Consider the following 10632-nt stretch of genomic DNA (forward strand, 5'->3'; position numbering starts at 1 on the left):
CGGATTGATCAGCCTAATCCATCCAACTAATCACATTTCTGTTCATGTCATGTCTTCATACTTCAAAAAAACGGGCTTTCAACGATCCAACTTTTCTGTAAAGTCACCAACCTCTTTCGACTTGTAGTGCCCCGAAGGGTTTTCACCGACAAGCCTCTCTCATTTGTTCATCTCTCAACTCACCGCCGCCTTACGGTGCCCGTGAGGGTTTTCACCAATAAGACTCTTATTTTAAATTTTTCCTCAGCTCACCATCGCCTTACGGTGCCCGTGAGGGTTTTCACCAATAAGACTCTCTCATTTTATTTATTTTCCTTGTACCCAATGAACAAAGTGTTACCCATGATGGAAATCATACCTCTATCTCACTTGACTTGGCATCCTTAAAGATTGATCGGAAGGTCTTTCTTTGGACCGTAGTGTAGGCTTTTGGAAAGGGTTAGAAAGAAAAGGTGGTATAAGGCTCAACATGACTTAAGATGAAAGGGTTCAAAATTACAACTTTTGGAATCAGACCTATTGCAAAACTAAAACTTCTGCCCCAGTTCTTTTTTGAATCTGGGAAATTTTGAATTTTATTTGATGGGACTGAACCTCGGAGTAAGGCTGCCTACGTATCCTTAAAAGGAATCAAGTCTAACGTAGTTCCATAATAAGAGTTTTGTTTTTGTTACTTTGCTTTTCTTTTTCTCCTTTCTTTTCTTTTTCTTTCTTTACTTTTCTCTTTTCCTTCTTTTTTTTCCTCTTCTTCTTTTTTTTTGGTTCTTTTCTCTTTTTTTATTCTTTTATATTTCTAACACTGCTTCTGATTCCAAAAGAGGGGTATGAAAGAAAATAAATAAGGCTCAAAAAGAGGTAACAAATGATAAAAGTGTTTGGGATAGCAGAATAAAATGCCTTCGTCATTCCAACTTTGAACGTGTCTAGTACAAAATGCGATTGAAGATAAGCAAAGAAATCATACATAATATCTCTTGACTGCATCAGAATTGATAGCCATATCCACACATTTACCTTCTATGTCTGTTAAATACAAAGCACCATTGGGCAACACCTTTGTCACAATGAACGGCCCCTTCCAGTTTGGGGCGAACTTTCCTTTAGCTTCAGCCTGATATGGAAGGATGCGTTTCAATACCAGCTGACCCACCTCAAATTTTCGGGGACGCACCTTCTTGTTGTATGCTCTTGCCATTCTTCTCTGATACAGTTGACCATGGCATACTGCTGCCAATCGTTTTTCATCAATCAAACTCAATTGCTCTAGCCGGGTTTTGACCCACTCATCATTATCAATTTCAGTTTCAACAATGACCCGCAGGGATGGAATCTCAACTTCCGCAGGTATCACTGCCTCGGTTCCATATACCAGCAAATAGGGGGTTGCACCTATTGAAGTGCGGACAGTAGTGCGATAACCTAGCAAAGCAAACGGTAACTTTTCATGCCATTGCCTCGAACCTTGCACCATTTTACGAAGTATCTTCTTTATGTTCTTGTTAGCAGCCTCAACAGCTCCGTTTTCCTTAGGACGATATGGGGTGGAGTTTCGATGCATAATCTTGAACTGTTGGCATACCTCTTTCATCAAATGACTGTTGAGGTTAGTAGCATTATCTGTGATGATTATCTTGGGAATTCCGAACCGGCAAATGATGTTTGAATGAACAAAATCTACCACTGCCTTCTTGGTCACGGACTTGAAAGTTACAGCTTCGACCCACTTGGTAAAGTAATCAATGGCCACCAGAATAAACCTATGCCCGTTTGATGCTGTCGGCTCAATCGGTCCAATGACATCCATGCCCCAAGCAACAAAGGGCCAAGGTGCCGACATTGTGTGTAGCTCAGATGGCGGGGAATGAATCAAATCACCGTGCACCTGGCATTGATGACATTTGCGAACAAAGTTGATGCAATCACGTTCCATGGTGAGCCAATAATAACCTGCTCGAAGAATCTTCTTCGTCAAGACATACCCACTCATATGTGGCCCGCAAACCCCGGAATGCACTTCAGCCATGATAGTCGAGGCTTGTTTAGCATCTATACACCTTAGTAAACCTAGATCTGGAGTTCTCTTATACAATATTCCCCCACTTAAAAAAAATCCGCTAGCCAGACGTCGAATGGTTCTCTTTTGATCGCCTGTGGCATGTGCCGGATATACCCCTGATTTGATGTATTCCTCAACGTCGTGGAACCAAGGCTCGCCATCGAGTTCCTCCTCGACCACATTGCAATAGGCATGCTGATCACAGATTTGGATATGTAGAGGGTTGACATAAATTTCATCCGGATGGTGTAACATTGACGCCAGAGTGGCCAAGGCGTCGGCAATCTCATTATGAATCCTGGGAATATGCCTGAATTCTACCGACCTGAATCATTGACAAAGATCATGCAGACATTGTCGATACGGTATGAGCTTCAAATCACGGGTCTCCCATTCTCCCTGAATCTGGTGAACCAACAAATCTGAGTCTCCCAAAACCAATATTTCTTGAACTCCCATGTCTATAGCTAACCTCAAACCCAGGATGCATGCCTCGTATTCAGCCATGTTGTTAGTGCAATAAAATCGAAGTCGAGCTGTTACGGGATAGTGATGCCTTGTTTCAGAAATGAGTACAGCCCCTATTCCGACACCTTTCATATTGGCGGCTCCATCAAAGAAAAGTTTCCAACCTGGCTTTTCATCATGATCAGCCTCGTCAACATACATCGCTTCCTCATCAGGAAAATAAGTCTTCAATGGCTCATATGCTTCATCCACCAGATTTTCGGCCAAGTGATCGGCTAGGGCTTGGGCTTTCATCGCGGTTCGAGTCACATAGATGATGTCAAATTCTGTGAGTAAAATCTGCCACTTTGCCAACCTCCCTGTGGGCATAGGCTTCTGAAAGATATACCTTAGAGGATCCATGCGAGAAATGAGGTAAGTAGTGTAGGATGACAGATAATGCTTCAACTTTTGCGCCACCCAAGTCAGGGCGCAACATGTCCTTTCAAGAAGAGCATACTTAACCTCATAAGGAGTGAACTTCTTGCCGAGGTAATAAATAGCTTGCTCTTTCTTGCCCGTGATGTCGTGTTGACCCAACACACAACCAAAAGAATTATCCGTGACTGTCAAATAGAGGATTAAAGGTCTCCCAGGTTCTGGCGGGACCAACACAGGGGGGTTCAGCAGGTAATTCTTGATCTTATCAAATGCTTCCTGACACTCATCGGTCCACTTAACCGCAGCATTTTTCTTTAGTAACTTAAATATGGGCTCACAAGTCGTCGTGAGTTGAGCAATAAACCTGCTGATGTAGTTTAACCTCCCGAGCAGGCTCATCACCTCAGTTTTATTCTTTGGTGGTGGTAGTTCTTGGATGGCCTTAATCTTTGACGGATCCAACTCGATGCCGCGTCGACTGACTATGAATCCCAACAGTTTCCCCGACGGGACTCCAAATGCACATTTCGCCAGATTGAGCTTGAGGTTGTACCTGCGTAGCCTTTGGAAAAACTTTCTCAAATCCCCAACATGGTCGGACTGCTTCTTTGACTTTATGATCACATTATCTACATAAACCTCAATTTCCTTGTGTATCATGTCATGAAATATAGTAGTCATTGCCCTCATGTAAGTTGCCCCAGCATTCTTTAAACCGAATGGCATTACCCGGTAGCAATACGTCCCCCATGGCGTGATGAATGCTGTCTTTTCTGCGTCTTCCTCGTCCATCAGGATCTGATGATATCCCGCATAACAATCCATGAAAGACCCGATCTCGTGCTTGGCACAATTATCAATCAGAATGTGGATATTCGGCAATGGAAAGTTATCCTTTGGACTTGCCTTGTTGAGATCACGATAATCAACACACACCCTCGTCTTACCATCCTTCTTTGGTACTGGTACCACATTAGCTAACCAAGTGGGATACTGAGTGACCCGAATGACCTTTGCCTCCAGTTGCTTTGTGATTTCTTCTTTAATCTTCACACTCATATCAGTCTTGAACTTTCTTAACTTTTGCTTGACAGGAGGGAATGTAGGGTCGGTTGGCAATTTATGAGCTACCAAATCAGTATTCAAGCCCGGCATGTCGTCATATGACCATGCAAAGACATCTTTGTATGCAAATAGTATTTTGATTATTTCTTCCTTGATTTGCGGTTCCAGATGCACACTTATCTTGGTTTCTCTGACATTATTTTGATCCCCTAAATTGATTGCTTCGGTTTCATTCAAATTAGGCTTGGGTTTTTCTTCGAAGTATTTTAGTTCTCTACTGACTTCCTCAAATGCCGCCTCTTCATCGTATTATGTTTCATCATCACCCTCTACTTCTTGGATCGTTATTTCAGAATTAGATTGGCTTTTAAGATTTGGCTGAAAATTCCTCATGCATGTCATGTCATTGAAACCAGCATAAAAGGAACTGTACAGAAAGAAAAGCAAAAACAAAAATGAAACGCTATCAGGATTAATGGAAAACGGGAAATTGTATTTCATTGAAAATAAAAGGATAGGAGGGTTTGTACATCAAAACAAGCAAAAATAAAAAATCTGGATTACAACCCTGGAATAACCCAGATAGCAGAAAGGAAAACAAAGCAAACTACCAAAACTCCTTCCGGGCGGGGAGAGGAGTAGCTTTCCAATTGCTAAGCTTCATATTTGGCCCAACGAGCTGCACATCGGCATTACTGGAACCTTCCCCGATTTCTACCATATTAACCTCATCAAACAAACTATGGAACCTCTTGATCAACTCTTCATCAAAGTCGACCACAGGTTTTGGGACCGCTGATATTGGGCGTTTTGCGACCCCTGGCTTGACAAAAGACTTGGAGATATGTGGAACAGGCTTAGGAAGTGACCATGCCTTTCCTTTCAAACTTTTAGCCTTTTTCACGTCCTTCCCTGTGAGTGTGAATCCCAAACCAAATGTACCAAAACTTTCACGTGGACACACCGGATGCACAATACCCTGTAGAGATGAACCCAGACCTTTGCCCGGCAGAAAACCATTCTTCAACATTTCATTTGCTACCATGACAGACGCGGATGGTATCTTCGGACCTAGGATGCATTCTCCTTCGGGAATTTTCCCGACAGATACTGTTTCGAACATTTGGTAAACCCAAGGCCCTTTATCATCTTCAACTTCAATAAATGGAACGATTGTGTCATTGTAAGCAGATAAGTTCTCATCACCGTGCACAACTATTTCCTGTCTGTCCCATTCGAACTTTACCATTTGATGCAGAGAGGACGGGATTGCCTTGGCAGCGTGGATCCAGGGCCTGCCCAACAACAAGTTATAAGAGGCAGGCACATCTAGCACTTGGAACTCCATAGTGAACTGAACCGGCCCTATTGACAAATTTAGCATTATATCACCGATAGAATCTTTCCCTCCTCCATCGAAGCCTCGAACGCATACATTATTAATGTGGATCCTTTCGGTGCCAATCTTCAACTTTTGCAAAGTGGACAGAGGGCAAATATTCGCACTAGAACTGTTATCCACCAGTACCCTTGAGACAGCAAAATCCTCGCACTTCACTGTGAGATAAAGAGCTCGATTGTGTTCTATACCCTCTATAGGGAGTTCATCATCTGAGAAAGTGATCCTGTTCGCTTCGAAAATCTTGTTAGCAATCTTTTCCAAGTGGTTCACCGTGATCTTATCAGGAACATGGGCCTCGTTCAAAATCTTCATCAGGGCTTTGCGGTGTTCATCTGAATGTATCAGCAAAGACAGAAGAGAGATCTGAGCCGGTGTTTTCCTCAGCTGTTCTACAATGGAATAGTCTTGCATTTTCATCTTTTTCAGGAATTCCTCAGCCTCTTCTTCGGTGACCGGCTTTTTTACTGGGATGTGGCCGTCCTTGAATGGCTTGGTTTTCCTCAGTTCTTCTGGGGTAAAACATCTCCCAGAACGAGTCAGTCCTCCGGTTTCATTGACTTCTTCCTCTACTTATTTCCCTTTGTATGTTACTATCACTTGTTTGTAATTCCATGGGACGGCCTTTGTGTCAACCATCGGTAACTGGGTTACTGGCTTAATGATAACGCGGGTAACACGAACCCCTTCCACGATTATGATCGGCTTGCCCGGGACCCCTGGCACGATTACTTTTTTCCTTTCTTGGTTCGCTTCAACATCAACCGGAGGCCTTTTCACAACCAATACAGAAGGCTTCACATTGAGCGTGCTTGGCTTTTCTGACACCCCTTTAATCGTCAAGGATATTGCTTTTGCAGAATCTAGAGCTTTGATTGGATTACTCTCGCTAGCCCGGATCATCATGACAGACTTGGAAGAGTTTTTGGGCTCCCCATCCTTATGAACTATCTCGATCATGTGTGTCTCTGCATGGGCCGGCAAAGGATTTTGGTTGATGTTTGGCGCCTCCGGGCTCTGGACCACAATTTGATTTGTATCAATGAGCTCTTGGATCGCCCTCTTCAAATGCCAGCACTTCTCTGTGTCATGCCCCGGGGCATCAGAACAATATGCGCATCTGAGGGAATAGTCAAGGTTCCTTGGAGGCAGATTTGGTATCTTGGGCTCAATCGGCCTCAAAACGTCCAACTGCCTCAACCTCTGAAACAAACTGGTATAGGACTCTCCAAGAGGGGTGAAGGTTTCTTTTCGTTGTTGCCTCTCTTTTCTGTAATCTGGCTTTGGTCGAAAACTTGGACCAGTATGGTTTTGGTATGGTTGTGGGGGTGTATAAAGATTTTGTGGAGTTGGAGCACGCCATTGCGGGTAAGGAGGGGGTTGAGCATATGACTGGGCATGGTGAACATGGTAGTGGGGTAGCTCGACAGAATATCGAGGGTCTTATGGCGGGAGATAGTGCTGAGATGGATTATATGGAGCTTGGGTGTAGGCTTGAGGTTGGGGTCGAGTTTGGGTGTACTGGTGAGGTGGACCCCTTGGGCCACGCCACGATCCAGAGACAAACATAGCGACATCTTCTTTCTTCTTTTTGCCTAACAGGCTTCCGGTGCCACTTTGAATTGCCTGTGTGGTCGCTTTTATGGCAGAGTAGCTCATGATCTTGCTTGACTTGAGTCCCTCTTCCACCATTCCTCCCATCTTTACCACATCGTTGAAGGACTTACCTATGGCTGAGATCAAATGGCCAAAGTAAGTGGGCTCTAGGGCTTGAAGAAAGTACTCGACCATCTCATCTTCCTCCATTGGAGGGTAGACTCGTGCAGCTTGTTCTCTCCATCTGAAACCATATTCCCTAAAGCTTTCATTGGGCCTCTTCTCTACCTTGGTCAAAGATAGGCGATCCGGGACAATGTCTATATTGTACTGAAAGTGCCGAGCAAAGGCCTGAGCCAAGTCATCCCATGTGTACCACCTGCTAGTGTCTTGGCGGGTGTACCACTCTAAAGCTTCCCCACTCAGACTCTGACTGAAATATGCCATTAATAATTCATCTTTCCCACCGGCGCCTCTCATATTGCTGCAGAAGCCTCTCAAATGGGCCACGGGATCTCCATGTCCATCATACGGGTCAAACTTGGGCATCTTGAACCCAGCGGGCAGTTGAACATCCGGAAATAAGCATAAATCCTTGTAAGACACACTTACTTGGCTTCCTATCCCTTGCATGTTCTTCAAAGATTGCTCTAGGCTCTTCACTTTCCTGAACATCTCGTCCTGCTCCACATTCCGGGATGGTTTCTCAGTTTTGACACGAGGTTCAAAGTGAGGGGCATGGGAATAAGGATCCGTGACTTTGAAAGTTGGTTCCGGAACATAATATTGGGTATCTGGAGCTTGGAACGCGGGTTCACTTGAAGATCTGTGAAGGGTAGCTCGCGGAGGGGCTATGAAAACAGGAGCGGATGTCGGAGCAGGGTATGCAGTTATTTTGGCTGGTGAAGCATAAAAGGTTTGGGACGAGGTGCCAGGGTAGTGGCGATAAGGGGTAAAGCCTGGTGCGTGCTTAGGGGAAAGATCAATGGTAATGGGATCTTGGGCTTGTGACAGTGGTGGGATGAAAGCGGGATTTTCTGGGTAGTTAGCGGGGAATGAAGGTGGAGGATGCCCCTGACCCAGGCTTGATACATTTCTGCCATTTGATGCTTCAACCTGTAGACCTCCTCTTTCAATTCAGACTCCGATTCTACAATCTCCCTTGGTAGGTCGACAACACCCGTGTCCAATTCTTTGCTAGTCATGACTGCCTTGCACTTTGATCTGGTGTTATAAGGGTGACTTGCCAGGATGCCAACAAACTAACCACCTAAAACAAAACCTGTCTATGCGCACACAAAAACTTGGTCAGTTTTAAAAGCAATTTACAGATAGTTAATCGCACATTGGGTATGCAATGCACCTGAGCAGTTAACGTTCCTAGATGCTTTGCGACGGCTCGTATGTTTCATCCCGGCTTTTCCAAATTCTCCAAATCCTGACTTTTCCCTCTCACCTCCTGCTGTGTTTCGCTCTTTTAATTCTTATTCTTTCCCCCTTTGTTTTTTAGTTTGGCCCCTCTTTTCTTTCTTTCTCTCTCTTCTTTTTCCCTCTCTTCTTTTAAGAATATGTTCGAATCCTATGGGGATTGCCTACGTATCATGACGCCGCATGAATCAGATCATTACGTAGTTCAGAGCAATAGACGCGAAATAATTTATTTTATTAATAAAAGACAATCTTTTTGGATTTTCTATTACAAGGACTAAAGTAGAGATGACTGCAAAAAAGGAAAATCTACAGACTCAGCATAAAGTAATAGACAACTTTGACAAAGGCGAACAAGACTCGGAGAAAGTAAAAACACAGACTACTAAAGAAAATCAAAAATACATAAGAGCCTCTACTGGTACTCCGGAGGCTTGCGGGACATCACCCGGTCTCCGTACAGGCCTGCGGGCAATATCTTCTTGAAGGCGGTCTAGGTCAACCATCACTTGTCGGACGAATGTCATTACAGAAGCAAAAAATATAGACTTGGTCATGTCTTCACATTCATGGCATTTCATTACAACATAATCAGCTATCTCTTTAATCCTCATTCTGATGACACCCTTTTCTTGAAGCAAACATCCAATCTGCTGGGCCCGAGCCTCTAATACTTGTGTATCTGTGTTGCTTTGGTCTTGTAACTGCTTCAGGCTTTCTTGTAGTTGGTAAATCAGTGCATAGCAATGATCTCTTTCTGTCTTGAAATCCTTTATTTGCTTGATCATTTCATTTTCCAGGGCAACCAACTTCTTCTGTAAAATCGCTACTTCTTTGTCATATTTCTGCTTCAACTGGTAGGCTAATCTAGCGTGTTCTTCCGCACCTTTGGCCAGCTTCGCTTGAGCGTTGAACAAGTCCCTTTCGACCTTTGTCAAGTCAAAATCGTAATCCTGCACTTTCCACCTCAGGTTGGTTATAATTTTCTCATCTCTCTCACTTCTTGCTGGTGTCTCGGCGGCTATTTTCATTCTCTGAATTTGGGCTCGAAGGGCTTCATTTTCCTTGGTCAACCTCTTCTTTTCCCCTTCATCTTCAGCTGTCTGCAAACTACTATCAAATTTGATTTTTTCGATTTGTTCTTCTAGCTTGCTTATGGTGGTCTGGTACTCCCTTTCTTTGGCTAACCAAGCCCACTGCTCCTGCGATGCGTCAACAAATTCTTGGATATGAGGTCTTTTAGTTGGTCGTTCGGGTTCACCACTCGTCGCGACTCTCTTTCCATACCAGGCAACATAACTAGGTAAGACCTCACCTTTAGACAAATCACGTACTCAGGTGTTTGCCCCCAAATACTGGCATTCGCTCCAAATTTGGCGAACCGCTTCTTCGGGAAATTGGGCATCAAGACGGATTTCGACCACATAAGTGCTAAGATCTTCATCTCTAGGAACTGCCTGGCATCTTCCAAGCTGTCTCAAAACCCGGTACGGAGCATAGGGTTGGATGCTTCGGAGACCCATTAGCAAGAAGTAGGGACCAGTGGCGGGCATATAAACAATCTCATCAACGGGAAGCCAACCCAATGTCCATTCTACCTAATCTGCGGTCGTAGATTGAAGGCGGGTAATCCAATCTTTGACCCCTTTCGGCATCTCGAATCCTGTTACTCGTGCACTAAACTCTTCAATGCAGTTTTTTCCCGTAGACCCATAGTTCATGTATCGAGGACGATGACAGAGGTGTTCGATCATCCACATTTGCAACAACAGGTTGCATCCCTCGAAAAAACTGGCTCCGGCCTTACAGAACGTGAGGGCTCGGAATATATCTGATACGATCATGGGTGCGAGAGTACTCTTGGCCTGAGTAGTCAGAACGTGGACAACCCCGGCTATCCGCAAATCAATGTGCCCGTCCTCCCTTGGAAACACCAAAAGTCCTAAAAATGCCACCATGAAGGCAAAACATCTATGGGTCTCCCATTTTGATCGGTTTCCTTTACTGCAGAGTCCATTTTCAGGGTCTTCGAATCCCCCTAGATGCCCGTTTCGCTGATATAGAAAATGAAAAGTGGAAATTCCCCGTGCTAGACTTCCCGTCTTGATTTGTCTGCTTATCTTTAGTAAGTCCAGAAACTTGTGGGGAGTAACAGTCCTTGGAGATACCAGGTACTTGTGTCTCAGTCCTTCCGTTCTCC

General features: G+C 44.3%; 1 pseudogene; it reads right to left on the minus strand.

Moving 5' to 3' along the window:
• Positions 1-867: 867 nt before the first annotated feature.
• On the minus strand, positions 868-9463 carry LOC138900843 (uncharacterized; annotated as a pseudogene).
• Between the last annotated feature and the right edge of the window lie 1169 nt (positions 9464-10632).

This window comes from Nicotiana tomentosiformis, chromosome 11 (genome assembly GCF_000390325.3).
Source record: "Nicotiana tomentosiformis chromosome 11, ASM39032v3, whole genome shotgun sequence".
Classification (NCBI taxonomy): Eukaryota; Viridiplantae; Streptophyta; class Magnoliopsida; order Solanales; family Solanaceae; genus Nicotiana; species Nicotiana tomentosiformis.